The 16,517-nt window shown below is 34.9% G+C and overlaps 1 non-coding gene across 1 annotated transcript; it reads right to left on the bottom strand.

The window, feature by feature from the left end:
* Window positions 1–6,204: 6,204 nt before the first annotated feature.
* TRNAQ-CUG (transfer RNA glutamine (anticodon CUG)) lies at window positions 6,205–6,276 on the bottom strand. Its single transcript has one exon. It is a non-coding gene; the product is annotated as a tRNA-Gln (tRNA).
* Window positions 6,277–16,517: the final 10,241 nt, after the last annotated feature.

Here is a 16,517-nt window from a genome sequence, read left to right as displayed (position 1 = left end):
GGGGTAAGCGTTCTACCACCGTGCTCCTTTGCAATAAAGATTGCGACATTCATTAGCGCTTCTGTTACCTATTAAGAATTCGCGTTACTCACAGACTGAGACCTTTCCATTTTATAGTAAGGATGTTGAGTAGATTTCCTAGTTCACATAAAGATTAAAAATAAAACAAGGCAAAGAAGCAAATAACAGAGAAATCTTGTACAGCAATGTATATATATATTATTCCTTTTGTGATTGTTGAAGATCAGATAAGATGTTAGTGAGAATACTGTTAGAAGCACGGAAAGATGCTCTCTGCGAATGCATTGTTTTCTTCGACGGTAACTCTTTTAATCAACACTTTTAATATTTCCATCTTCTTCTCTCTTACGTATAGGATACGGACGGTGTTTGGCGGTACCTCGACACGCTCTAATTGCACTTATAGTTTTTTCTTTCGTTCAACTCATGATATTTTTTTTTTCGTTACATAAAGCGGCTGGCATATTGTGTATCTGTACACTTCCGGAAACAAAATCAGAGTGAATCTGCTTCGTATCTTTTACCCGCTTAGTTTCATAGAAATCTTTTTCATTTCTTAAGGAATCATTTCTTGGAGACTATATAAGAGAAGAACATCTTTTTAATAAAGTTGTTATTTATAAATAGTAATAATACTAATAATAAATATTATTATTGTTTTCAAAATGTTAGAGACATACAACATATCGAAAATGTCTATTAGCAGCTCTCATCAGGAATTTTACCCCAGACTTGGAACACGAGAGTTGACGTAAACCACGGACGCATCTACGAAGGGTCCAACTAAGTCCGGACGCCCTTCCTAAAGAGAAGCTTCCTATCTCAACATACATTTGTACACTTTTTCAATACTTGTTTATTTCAATACTTAAAATTATACTTGTTTAACAAGGAAATGATTGATCTAGCTTGCAAATTTGATCTTACACTTCATCTGTACTCTTTCTCTTATAGAAACAATCTAGTTCTATAATTTTTCTTCTGAAAATATAGGTGGAAGTATTTTACAATTACTTATCGTCTTTTCGGGTGCAAAATAATATCCGTTTAATACTATATAAACGTAGTGGCTTCTACAGTATTGGGCCCCACAACAAAAAAGTCTGGGTGCACGCCTGACGTAATCCGATTCCACACTACACACGCCAGTCTTTCTTATATGGCACAAACGTTCTGCAGGACCTAACTGAAGTGTTCTAAAACTTGTAGACAAAATTGGTAGAAGTTCTACATAAATATGTATGTTTGGGAACCGTACCGCATTTAGAGCACTAGTGGAAGTGGTCATTTGGGCCACTTGGGTCATGACTTTTTTTTGTCCAGGTCACCCGGGTCTAGATCTTGCTTCTCAGATTTGGTCTGATTCAGTGACCCAAAATAGATCCAGTGACCTGAACGTATCCAATGATCTTTGTATAATTTTATAATGGACTAATGATGTCCACCAATCGAGTTTGATTCCCGTTATTTGGCTTCTGAATGCTCCTGAACCCATGGAGGCTAAAGCAATGCTCGTTCCTAAACGTGTCCTCAATTCTTCGCATGTGCCACGTTATTTGGACATTGTACCATAACACATTTGTTTTCAAGGAACGTTTCTCCTTCCTAAAAATTCCATTGTATAACCCGAAAACATGTCAATGTTCATTTGGTCAGCTCAAGACTGGAAGTTCAAGTATTTACAGGACTACAAACTATAGATATACCACATTGACTTGATCCCTAGTTTTCCGTTGCAAGCGCTGCTATCGGCTCAAGGAATTCCACTTGCTTTCTCTCGCTTAGCAACAGCTGAACCCTTATTGGCTCAACGCGTGGGTGTGTGAGGGTGTGAGCTTTAGTTCGCATTTTTGCCACGACTCAAGACATTTTGGTAGCACAATAATAAATACCATTTAAACAGCAACAAGGATTCGACTTTTAAAAGCAAAACTGTGCAGGAAAATCGAAACACAACTTTCTTATAACCATTAAACTACAGTGACTCTAGTTCCTTTGTTTCAGCTACTGAGGAGCTAATGGAATTAATTCAACAGTGCTTCTGTAGCAACAAATACCAATTCTGTGTTTATCTTGAATACCTTGTAGAAACTTCATGTAAAAATAAGATTAGGATCTGTAAAGTTCATTATTCAGTTGAAATTATAAAATTGCAAATTGAGTATTAGGTCACTCAATTCTTGTAACTAGGGTCTATTAGTTTCAGCTTGTACTATTAAATATTACATTTTCAATTATTTCTAAACAAGAACATATTATTAAAATGTGAATGTGAATGAATTGCATTGAAAAGTCATATTTTCAATAATTATTTCATAAAGCTTCTTGAAAATTAGCATTAGAATCTCATCACCATACAAAACAAATAAATCCCTGTTGAGTGTAAATCAAATTACATCTATTTTAATTGTTAAATAAAAAAAATGAAATGGAATCTTTGAGTTTTACGTCCCACGGTTATGCCGGTTAGGCTAAAGGAGACAGTGATGATGAATAATGAATAAAATGGTGGAATGAAGAAAGTGGGAGGAAACCCACGCACATGGTGTTTGTCCACCACAAAGTTCACTTGGTGGGGGTTGGGAAAAGTTAAATAAGTCTATGCAGAATTAATACGGAAGTCAGTGGCGTATTTAAGGGTGCTTCCGGGGCTTAAGCTCCCGCCGAAATTTTATTTAGTATTTTAATGTAAATTAAATATCTTGCAGAATTTTTACATTTTCAGGAATAAAGTTAGCAATGCACAGCTTCACGAAACAAAATCGTAAATATCGCCACTGCTGAAGGTCAATATTTTCTATCCATTCTTGTTACTATACAAGGTATTAAATCGAGGAGGGGGAATTCAGCACGAGGAAAATTTAGAAAATTTATATTAAAATTTCTAAAATCACTTCCAAAATTAGACGAAATTTACAGGAAAGGTGCGGTTTCGGGCGGAGGAGAGGGAGATCCAAACCTGCGTTAGTCCCTGAAAGATATATTTTGTTCGTTTCTGAGAAAACATTTCTGGCGATATAACTTGCTTTGCATTTAAGCTCTTCATATAAAATGTTATTTAGTTTCTTGTTTCTGCCGGTGCTGTGTGCTGTGCAATTTTGAAATAATCAGCTGTGACCCTTGCCTTGAGAGTTTCAATTGTGCGGTGACCTTCTTAACAGCCTGAAGGAAGGGCGAGGTGCAGGACAACGTGCTTTCTTCTAGTTTGGGCGTGACTTTTTAATATACGATAGCTTGACAGTAGCCATTTTGGTTTCACTTCTGTCTTGGCAAAATGTTACACATGTAGATTCTATTATATTCATTTTCTGGAGGAAGAGTTCTACTTTTAAACTTTGCCAGTAGTTTTCTTTCCCAATATTCCTCACCTCCCAACTCCCATTCATAGCTCTTTACTAAAAGCGTTGTTCTTACTTCAGGGTCTACTTAACATTTTACACGAGAGGCACGGTGGTTCAGTGGTAGAGTGCTTACCTCTGGTTGCGTGAGGTCCTGGTTCGTTACCCGGCCAAGTAAGTTTGTGGTGGACAACATCGTGTCCGTGGGTTTTCTCCGTTTCCTCCCACACCACCAATTCTTCCATTATCATTCACTTGCCTTAATCATCGTCTCCCTTAGCCTTAAGGACATAACCGTGGGACGTTAAACTGAAAGATTTCAGACGCATAGTGGCTCAAAAAAATTTGCGTTCTTATTCATTCGCATTCAGCTATTTATTTATTTGTTTCGGAAAAACAACAGGCAAATGTCTAATTACAGTTTTCCCTTATTGTAAAGTGTATTTAATACACTTTAAAATACACATACAATAACATACTAATATGACCTCAATTCTATCGTAATACACTCTAAAATACACATATAATAAAATAATAATATGAAAGCAAAATATACGTTAAAATACAGATAGGACGATATACAGGATACAACAAATTTATGTAAAATGAAAATTTTGTTTGTAACTAAAAATATCTATATCTGGGTGTCAGCGGCGTATTTAGGGGGGTGGCTTCCGGGCTTAAGCTCCCCCGAAATCTTACTTAGTTTAGTAAAGTAAATGAAATACCTTGCAGAATTTTCACATTTCCAGGCAAAGCCCCCCCATAAAGTTAGCAAAGCCCCTCCCGAAACAAAATTGTAAATACACCACTGCTGGGTGTTCTTGTGACATCTTATTATACAACATACACATTTTTCTGACAGGCGATACATCTAATGCATTAGTCCTTTGCGCTGAAAGATGGAATATGTCATTATGGGGTCTCGTTGCTCTATGTGGGACGCGAATTTTGATTTCTGATAACAAATATTCTGAATCTATTGCACCATGAATTATTTTATGTAAGAAAGATAATATGAAATGACTTCTTCTGCTTTCAAGAGATTGTAATGAATATTTGTTTCGAAGACCTTCGTAGTTCTCAAATTTTGGATATATACCTGTTTCTTTATATGCCAAAAAGCGCACAAATTTATTTTGAATGTTTTCGATTTTATTTATATATTTCTTACTATTAGAACCCCATATTATCGCTGCATATTCCACCTTAGACCGTGCATAGGCAGTGTATAATGTTTTGAGAGCATTAGTATTAGAAAAATCACCTCCTAATCTCATTACAAAGCCAAGATTCCTAAAGGCCTCACCAATTACTCTGTTGACATGAATATCGAATGAGGTAGGCGTATAAGCTATAACAACTACAAAAATACTATGAAAAGAGAAAACATCCCAGACAGCATGCTTACTTTGTCTCAAGGTTGCCTGTTGCTTTTATTTGATTTTATTTCGCTTTTGCTTTTACACAAAAGCTTATTTTTGCTTAGCGCAAGCTGTAGTGAGGGCAACCCAACCTTCACTTGCGAGCCGCTTTTATTTAAATTGAAGTAAAAAGCCAAAGCGCGTTCGCTTTTCAGTTGTTCTCAAAAATCACGTGACGCTGACCACTTAACCAGCGATGTCAATTTAGCCTATTTTTGGCTAAATCTAGCCTATTTGGAGAGGCATTTAGCCATACAAATCTACGAAGTGCCTACAGCCTTAAATTTAGCTTATTTTATGAAACTCTGTTGGCATTTTTGGATTTTATTAGCCGTTAAATTAATTCTAAAAGTACTTCTTTTTCAAAAATAAAGTATAATTTTCAAAAATTAGCTTATTTGTCATTATATATTATCGTATTAATTGATTTTCCTAGATAGGAGGTGTTTTATTACGCAACAAACGCTTGTTTTTCATTCTTCTCTCTCCCCAACAACATGCTGTATATCCTAATTTTTATATGCTGTTGATCTTCTATGGTGTTATTTAAAATGGATTTCGGAGATAATTATCTAATAAAAGAAAACATACATCAATATACAAGCCATACAATAGTCTACATCAGTGTCTCTCAAATTGTAGTCCGCGGTCCATAACTGGTCCTCGAGATTCTCTCAAATTAAATATTTGTCCTCTAAAAAGAGAAATAAACCGTGTTCGTTCAGTAGTGGGGGTACTTAACTCTGATGTTTACGGTCCCTGGTTCAACTACAACCCCTCCTAGTAATTTTTGTAGTGAAGAAATAGGTATGAGTCGATTTTCTCGGTGTTCTCTCATTTCCTCCCACTTTTTTCACTCCACTATTTATGATCCATCTCATGACCAGCGTTTTCCTAAGCCTGGTAGCATAATCATTTGAGCATAATATATAGCATATATATCTTTCATTAATATTATTATTAAAGTATTTTAATTAATGCTGTGTACTACTCTACAAAACATTAAAAAGGTGATAAATTTGCCACTAAAGAGAAGATTATGATGTCCTATAGCAGTGGCGTACATAAGGGGATTTCCTGGTTTTAAGCTCCTATTCTCATGAGTGAGTTCTTATTCAAAAATGAACATTTAGCGTATACAAACACCTGAAATGATATGAACTTGAGAGCTTCAACATCCTCCAGATGAAGTTCTCTCTACGCCACTGGGACGAAAGTGATCCCCCACTTAAAAAAATTTGAAAAACGCTGCTCTACCTAAATCCTATCGATAAGAGTAAAAGCTAAATGAAATGAAACCATTCCAACATTTATTGCTGCTTTCATATAGATCATTAATAAGCATAAATTCATTTTGAATTAATGAATAACATTGAACACCTCATATAGGATTAAAATAATACAAGAAAAAAATTGACTCAAGGTCCCAGCGAGATTTGAACTCGGATCGCTGGATTCAGAGTCCAGAGTGCTAACCATTACACCATGGGACCCCACGCCCATTACTAGTTGAAAATAGGCGAGTACTTCTGTGGACGCTACGCATCTTGTGTTATTAGTTCTTCAAACTCGCATGCTTTTTGTTATCCAATGCATCACAGACAATATGTTATTATCTGTCGTGCAAGTCTGTTATTATCTGTCGTGTGAGAGAAACAAGCTACTGTATTCCTGAAGATAGCGAATGCAACAGGCGGCGCTAATCATGATGGAAATGTAGCGAAATCAAAAGTACTTTGATCAATACATTCTGAACTTTTATTCTGCTTTGTTTGAACGTATCAGTTAATACTTACTTTTAATTTATTTGCTTTAGTTTGTACTCAGTGGCGCATCTAGAAGATAAGAACTGGGGGGAGAGCAGCCAGAACCCAGTCTAAGATAGATATACCATGAGTTTACTATAAACTTTCAAAAATATAAATATAATAGCTCAAATTATTTTTGTCAATCAAAAAGTGTGGGGTCCAGGCCCCCTGGCCCCGGGCTAGATCCGCCACTGTTTGTACTAAATAATTTTATATCAGCATATGCGTATTTCAAGTAGAATTATTTTAGAAATTTAGTCTAAGCACAGACAATGGACTTACAGATGTAGTACCATAATATCTGAGTTGTAACTTTTTAAATTTAATTTAATGTTTTTTCTTAAAGGACAAAATAGAAATTTACACTAATTTCAATCCGTTATTCGTATAGGCCTATATCAGCGTCAGCACTATGTAATTTCAAATTGTTTATATTTCAGTACCGTGCCAGAATTAGCACTGATATTATTATTATTATTATTATTATTATTACTGTATTATTATTATTATTATTATTATTATTATTATTATTATTATTATTGTAGGCATACTTGCTGAAATACCCGTTCTTCGCACGGGGAGAATAGGTTTTGGAAAAATATTTGAACCCCCCCCCCTTAAAGATACACATTTGAATGAAAGTGCAGTGATAGTGAACCAGTTGTCCTTTGGCGCAGTATCATTTTGAGCCACAGGAATTGATTTCTATTTTCTTTTATTTTTAGTCTTCCTTACGAACATTCGCGCACCCAGGTTCTTTTGTTAGGAAGGGTCCAAGGTTTAGAGGGGGGAGGTCCAATACTAAGAGCCACTACGTCTATGCAGTACTGAACGTGTATTATTCTGTACCCGAAGAGACAATAAGTAATTGTAAAATACTTCCACCTATATTTTTTTAAAAATGAATAGAACTATTTATATATATATATATATATATATATATATATATATATATATATATATATATAAGAGAAACAGGAAGATTAACAGATGAAGTGTACGATCAAATTTTCATGTGGCATCAATCATTTCCCTGTTAAGCAACTATAGTTTTATTGAGAAAGTATGGAAATGTATGTTGAGTTAGGAAATTTCAAGTGGAGGTCCGGACCCAGTGAACCCCTGCTAAAGATGGATACTATCACGTAACTCAATATATTGTTTACACAATTATCTCACTGTTTACCTTCATTTGGTAGTCACACCTAAGATTAGAAGTAATAATCTCTAAAAGTAAACATAACAATCTTGTATTTAGACATATCCAAATTTTTGAAGTGTTTTCATACATTATCTTGGAAGCGATAATTACAAAACACCATTTGCTGTTTTTTTCTTTTTTTCTCTTTCTTTTTTTCTTTTTTTTTTTAAAGAACGATTTCCGTTCGAATTCGCATTACACCAATTCCCAACCAGTATTAGCTAATAATCATGTAGTTGTGTGTGTTGTTTAGCGTCTCGTTCAACAGCGGGGCTATATGAGACGTGAACCTAAGTGTTTCGTTAATAATATGACAATATGGCATAACTCATTTGTCGTGAAAAAAATATACGAGGAGTAACTTATTCTTCTTGGTGAGTTTTCTCGGAGGATTTTCTCAAAAATGGATATTCTGTGTCCCCCATTGTAACACGATGGGTTCGATTCCCGTTGGTCCCTGTTCGGGAAAAGCCATTTTTGTAACACGATTGGATCGTGTTGGGTTCGGTTCCAGTTCGGGGCAGCCGTTCTTATGGCCTGCAGGGTCTAATTCTTGTTCGAGCTAACCACTTTTGTGACTGGTAGAGTCTGATCCTTACCTGATTCCATTCGGGATAACCAAATCTTATAACTCCGCTGGAAACAACTCCTGTTCAATACGGCTTACCTGTGGTGGATTTTAGTAATTGGCATGAAGAAGACATTCGCAATACATATGATAATACTACAATAGAGAGAGCGCAAACCTCCCAAGTTGGATCTCGAACCAGAATACCATTTCATTGAGGTTGCGACTGCGAGTGCCCACCATCCTTGTCACGCCTGCTGGTATCAGCGGAATAAGTGCAAGTCATTAGACATAACATCCAGCAACTCTGTAGTGATTGTGCAGAAAAACTGTAAAGGTAATTGCACATAAAGAAATAGTGTGTAAATTTTATTCGCTTAACACAGGTTTATAATACTTACGTTAACAACGTTACAACATTTTGTTAGTGATTTATTTAACATGTACCAACACACCATAAGCCCAAAACTTTATAAATGTGTAATTTATGCGAAGAAATTATTATATATTTTTATTTTATTCTTTCTTTCTTTAAGGAAGATGACGCACTACGAATGCCGGCTAAATTTTATATTACGCAATGCACTAGTGTTAAACACACGCCATTTCGGTATCACACTTAACCACACTATAAATTGATGGATTTTTGGGGGGGGGATCATGTAGTCATTCTTACGAAGAAGATTTCTCCAAGCTTCTTGTTGCTCGTTGGACAGTTATTATTTAGCTTCCGTGGAAGTTATTACTTTTCAATTCCAAGTGGAATTCACCCTTTTACTTGTGTAGGTTCCTTTATCATGCCTCGTTGCTTACATGATTTCACATATCAAACATTGTCTTGGTATACGAACATAGATATTGCATTAATTTTATACTTATATACCTGCGCAGATTTAGCTTATTCTCTTCATTATCAAACTTATTAAATCTTGAAGGATTGCGAGGAAAAACTTTGATATTCTTCTCGGGCGTCACTGTAGTAGAACCAATTAACCGCCATAACCACTTAGAGTACCTTTCGCGGCTTTTTGCCTCAGCGTCAGTATGTTTACGCTGAGCATGCCAGAAAAGATTTTATAAATATTCATAATAAATATCCTTCATCAGAAATACAAATATCAAAGGGCGTTAAATAAGTTCACCATTAAAACAAAATAATTAAAGTGTTAAAAACAGTAAAGGTATTTTACGATGGCATTTGAATTCAAGGGACTATTTTTTAGATTGTCATAACCACTTTGCACCTCCTTTGTTCGGTGGACAGGAAGCACGAGTCATCACTCACAGGGTTGCCAACTTTTACAAAGATAAAACCGAAACACAGTTTGCGTCGACGAACAGTACATGAAGCCTCATTCCAATTCAGCCAACAGTAACTGGGGAATTTTAAAATGGAATGGGAGTGAGGGGGGCTACACACTCACAAATGGCGTGCGACATGGACGATGATCTTCTTTGAAGATTATCAGAACCCTGGGATCTTGGGTTTCCTCTTCTTAGAGTTATTTTTCCGGTTATTATTCCTCTTCTTTCTTCCATTATTAATGTTTGATTCATTACGGTTCACTAACACTTTACACAAACGTAGATGGGCTTCTTTATTTTATGGGCTATTCTCTTTAAATGGGCTTTTTTTTCTGTGTGTGTATGCGTAAATATAAGATTACATTTGTTTTTATAAGACAATATTTCAATATAAGTTGAGTAATATTGATTATCTATTATATTTTCATTTTATATTATATACTATTTATATTCTATTTATTAACATCAAACCAATATACCTTTTATACCATTACTTAAATTATAAGATTTCAATCTTTTTTTTTTTTTGTATAAGTATCTGACTCGTATTATTACATCTTACACTAAATATTCTTATCGTACTAAACATGAAATTTTTCAATATTATGAGAAAAATGACACATAAAATGCAAAAATAACCTTTTCAGCAACATATGCTTCCTTATAACTAATTCTCAAAATAACTCCTAATAATGTAATATTTCCATTCTTCAAACCTTTAAAATACAACATTTAAACAACACTATATCAACTTACAAGTTAATTTTCAAATATAATGCAATAATATAGTGACATGAATATACGAAATAAGTTCTCTCATTAGTAAATAATTTTTCAAAACATCTTACATATTAAAAACTTTATTTTCGCATAATATTGAGTAATATACGTTTTGTCGAGATTTAATAAAATTTATCGGCGCCTTAAAGATTCACAGCTAAATTTTTACAACGTAATAATTCAGTTATGACTCTCTCTGATCACTCGACGGGATCTGCCTGGCTAAATTTCGAAGAAACCTACCCACAATAAATTATTTGTTCTACCACCCCGAGATGAGGCCGAATTAAAGAATACAAGGTTAAAAACTTAAAATAATAAAGAATGGGATTTACCAAAATAGCTTACTCCGAGCATTAAAAACATGTTACATTACCCATTACACATAAGGGGGGGGGGACCTCATCTCCATGACTTGGCATATTTCTTTGCTGGTTTTTCCATTGCTTTGGACCCCCTTTTCTTCACTTTTACCCCAAATTTCTTTCTTTGCAACTTCTATTTGTGCCTGGAGTTTATCGTTGACGTGCTTTACAGTTATTTCATTGACTTCCACAAATTTACTTTCCAAAGATTTCCCAAAATTATTAATTGTACTTTCTAAAGATTCCCATACGTTACCTTGTTTACCGGTTTTTCCTATTTTTCCTCCCAAGGATTGATTACATTTTCCAATTTTGCTTTCTAAGGACTCATTAACTTTTTCAACTTTATTTTCTAATGATTCGCGTACCATATTAGTTTGTTCAATAACCCTTTCAAATTTGTTTTCTAAAGATTCACGTAAATTTTGCATTTCAGTTTTAATTGCCTCTAAAAGTGACTTAACGTTACTTGCATCCATTGTTCACATTTATGTAAAATTTCTAAGTACGAGTCAGATACTTTATACCTTTACGTTTCTACACATAAATCACTACTTTTGCATGTACGGTGAAGGAGTTCTGTTCCTGTTTCGGAGCGCCATTTTTATAACACAATTGGATTGTGTTGGGTTCGGTCCCTGTTCGGGCGCCATTTTTGTAACACGATGGGTTCGATTCCCGTTGGTCCCTGTTCGGGATAAGCCATTTTTGTAACACGATTGGATCGTGTTGGGTTTGGTTCCAGTTCGGGGCAGCCGTTCTTATGGCCTGCAGGGTCTAATTCTTGTTCGAGCTAACCACTTTTGTGACTGGTAGAGTCTGATCCTTACCTGATTCCATTCGGGATAACCAAATCTTATAACTCCGCTGGAAACAACTCCTGTTCAATACGGCTTACCTGTGGTGGATTTTAGTAATTGGCATGAAGAAGACATTCGCAATACATATGATAATACTACAATAGAGAGAGCGCAAACCTCCCAAGTTGGATCTCGAACCAGAATACCATTTCATTGAGGTTGCGACTGCGAGTGCCCACCATCCTTGTCACGCCTGCTGGTATCAGCGGAATAAGTGCAAGTCATTAGACATAACATCCAGCAACTCTGTAGTGATTGTGCAGAAAAACTGTAAAGGTAATTGCACATAAAGAAATAGTGTGTAAATTTTATTCGCTTAACACAGGTTTATAATACTTACGTTAACAACGTTACAACATTTTGTTAGTGATTTATTTAACATGTACCAACACACCATAAGCCCAAAACTTTATAAATGTGTAATTTATGCGAAGAAATTATTATATATTTTTATTTTATTCTTTCTTTCTTTAAGGAAGATGACGCACTACGAATGCCGGCTAAATTTTATATTACGCAATGCACTAGTGTTAAACACACGCCATTTCGGTATCACACTTAACCACACTATAAATTGATGGATTTTGGGGGGGGGATCATGTAGTCATTCTTACGAAGAAGATTTCTCCAAGCTTCTTGTTGCTCGTTGGACAGTTATTATTTAGCTTCCGTGGAAGTTATTACTTTTCAATTCCAAGTGGAATTCACCCTTTTACTTGTGTAGGTTCCTTTATCATGCCTCGTTGCTTACATGATTTCACATATCAAACATTGTCTTGGTATACGAACATAGATATTGCATTAATTTTATACTTATATACCTGCGCAGATTTAGCTTATTCTCTTCATTATCAAACTTATTAAATCTTGAAGGATTGCGAGGAAAAACTTTGATATTCTTCTCGGGCGTCACTGTAGTAGAACCAATTAACCGCCATAACCACTTAGAGTACCTTTCGCGGCTTTTTGCCTCAGCGTCAGTATGTTTACGCTGAGCATGCCAGAAAAGATTTTATAAATATTCATAATAAATATCCTTCATCAGAAATACAAATATCAAAGGGCGTTAAATAAGTTCACCATTAAAACAAAATAATTAAAGTGTTAAAAACAGTAAAGGTATTTTACGATGGCATTTGAATTCAAGGGACTATTTTTTTAGATTGTCATAACCACTTTGCACCTCCTTTGTTCGGTGGACAGGAAGCACGAGTCATCACTCACAGGGTTGCCAACTTTTACAAAGATAAAACCAAAACACAGTTTGCGTCGACGAACAGTACATGAAGCCTCATTCCAATTCAGCCAACAGTAACTGGGGAATTTTAAAATGGAATGGGAGTGAGGGGGGCTACACACTCACACCATATAATTGGTACTTTCTTTTTCAGTTACTGGGTTTTTCTGGTTTTTGTAATAAGTATGGTTTAGTATTATGATTTGTTCGATGTTGTGTGCCAGAAATTCGATGTTTTGTGAATAGTTGTTGCAACATTGTTGTGTCCTGTCATGTAGAATAATCCGTGGGAGCCATTATGCTTCATGAACGTAAGATACGTATGTTCAATTGTTTTCGATGTGCCTCCACATTTTCTGCATTTTTCATCTGTATTACTATTACAATTTCGATTTTGTTTGCACACAATTGACCCTATCTGTAGCAGAAAGAACATCTCTTAAAAGGAGACTATAATAATTCAACAATTCAACTTCCTGAAATATTTAGTAATTGAACTAAAATTATTCCACATTAGGAAATCCACAAGGGACAATTCAGCACCATCATTTCAGGTTCTTCAGGGGAAAGGGAAATACTCTATAGTATATTAATATACCAGAGTTATATATATATATATATATATATATATATATATATATATATATATATATATATATATTAGTACAGGTTGACATTAAAAAAATCGCCTATCGGTAATCAGGTTCCTTCAGATTTTCGGCCATGAATTTCAGAGTTTATTTTCAAACTTACAGCAATGGCACACCACTGATTTTCGGAAATGACGTTCATGTTTTAATAGCGCTATAGTCAATAATCAGTCGTTGGGTCTTGCTTGTACCTGCTGACAAAGGCGCAAATCTGTCTTCAACACTGGGGGGGACGGGTAAGACGTTCCCATATATATATATATATATATATATATATATATATATATATATATATATATATATATATATATATATATATATATATATATATATATATAGATATATATATATAAGCGATGTTCAAAATATTTATGAAGTTGAAAAACAATGCTGTGAAGGATCAGGGGAGCAGAATTGTCTTCAGTGACGTATTTAGGAGACTATCGGGCTCATTCTCCCCTCGAAATAATTTGTTAGTTTTACGCATTCCAAGTACAACAATAATCCTTCTTACCATTTCTAAGAATGTCATTGACTTTCCATTTTCTTATGCTTTTTGTTCAGAAATAATACTGTATTTGTCAAATTTCATTCCATGTAAGAACTGCGTCCTTAATTGTTCTTTCTGTCATCCTTTCTATTTTTCTGTTTCTTTTTCTTGACGTTACTACTTTCATTTCTCCTATCATACTTTATCGACCGTTGTCAGTTGTGATTCAAGTTGGCCGTCATCAGTAACACCAAAACTAAGAGTAGCTGATAAGCGAAACTAGTGCGCGGATTTCCACACCAACATGCGCGGATATCAACATGACAGGACTTTAGTTATTATAACAAAGAAACAATTATATCGTTTAGTTATTTTTAAAAGAAGGAAATGTTTGAATTAAAGAAAATCAAAACGGGGGAATAATTAGCCCGGGAAATTAGGACGGCCAAGAGGATGATTCCTTTTTCTTGTATGAATAGAATAAAGGGTTAGATTCACTTCTAAATTTTTGTATCATATCACATAGGATTTATCGATCTGTAATTCTTGCCATTATAACTTCAATTTATGCATAAATTAAAATATATTTAATTCTCAAACTCAGGTGGGCAATTGCCCACTTCCTTCCATGTGTTGGGCATAGAAAGAAAATCCTAAATACGCCATTGGTTGTCTTCAACATTGGAAGGTGGGCAGATTTGAGGCTTATTCTAGATAAGGGAGATGAAACTCATATTACGGTAGATGAATCTGATCAACTGTTGCAGAGTATATTAGGTGATGTAGATGAAGTAGTAGTACATATCAGTATTACAAATCACTGCCGTGAAAACATTCTGAAATCTGAATACATGCATATTTATAATTGGTATGTTTCTAATTAGGCATCCACAAAGATCCACGTTAAAATTGTTTTATAGTAATATAATAATATAAATGACGACTTCCCCAAAACTATGAAGAAAGAATATCAATTATGTATGACGCAACAATACTCTTTGAGCAAAATTATTATAATCTTAATAACATTACAGGAATCGTTTCAGAAATCTGACGCATAACATACTTTTTACTTAACAGATGTAACCTTAAGATTATAGAGAAAAATATTCCAGCAATTGAATTCTTTTCTTTGCTTACGAAACATCCTCTCTCAAAAGAAAAAATGGGACACGCGGAAATACGTAGGAACAAACCATGGTTCGAACTAGCAGAGAAGAGAAAACAGGCAAAATTACGTTGGCTACAAAATCCGAATGAAATAACTACACAAAATTTCGTAGACATCAGACGAGGAACTTCCAAAACTTTTAGAACAAAGAAACGCGATATTTTGAAAGCTAAAATTTAGGAACTTGAAGATAATAGTAAAAATAAAAACATTCGGGACATGTATAAAGGGATCAACGAATTTAAGAAAGGCTATCAACCTCGTTCTTATATATGAAAGAAAGCTGATGGAACAGTTCTCACTGATACAGATAGCATTTTAAATAGATAGAAAGATTTCTTTGACGATTTGCTTAACACGCAACCAAAAACTAATGTGCGTGGAGAAAGGAAGATACACACCGCAGAACCATATATTCCAGAACCCAATCGAATAGAAGTAAAAATCGCTATAAAGAAATTAAAGAAACACAAATCTCGGGTGTAAACGAAATTCCAGCTGAGTTAGTTTTAGCTGGAGGCAAAAAATTGTGGAACAAGATACACAAACTCATTCTCCTTATCTACAACAAGGAAGAATTGCCACAAGAGTGGGAAGAATCAATCATTGTTCCAATCCACAAGAAAGGCGACAAAACTGACTGTAATAATTATCGAAGCATCTCTCTTCTGTTAACATCCTATAAAATCCTTTCAAACATTCTATTAGCAAGATTGACCCCATACGCAGATGAAATTTTTGGAGATTATCAGTGTGGATTTAGACGAAATCGATCAACTATCGACCAAATATTTACCATTCGCCAAATACTCGAAAACAAGCGGAAATACAGTAGTCCGGCACATCAACTATTTATTGATTTTAGAAAGGCTTATAACTCGGTTAGGAGAGAAACATTGTACAACGTTCTTACAGAATATGGAATACCGAAAAAGCTAATTAGATCAATTAAGGCATGTTTAAATGAATCCCAAAGTAAAGTCCGGGCAGGAAAATTTTTGGCCACGAGCTTTCACGTTAAGAATGGCCTGAAACAAGAAGATGCGTTGACGCCATTATTATTCAACTTTGTCCTGGAATACGCTATAAGGAAAATCAAAGATAGCAACCAGGGCCTAGAGCTGAACGGTGTTCACCAGGTTATGCGTACGCTGATTATGTAAATTTAGTAGGGGATGATAGGAGAAAACTAGAAAGAAATGCAGAGGTCTTATTAGATGCGCTTGCATGGACATGGGTTTAGAAGTAAATGCAGAGAAAACTAAATACATGGAAATGCGTCGGGACCGTAATACGGCA

Source organism: Thermobia domestica, chromosome 7 (assembly GCF_964235325.1).
Source record: "Thermobia domestica chromosome 7, izTheDome1.hap1.1, whole genome shotgun sequence".
NCBI classification, from domain to species: Eukaryota; Metazoa; Arthropoda; class Insecta; order Zygentoma; family Lepismatidae; genus Thermobia; species Thermobia domestica.
Note: the sequence above shows the minus strand (reverse complement) of the source record. Positions and strands in the feature narration are given on the sequence as shown.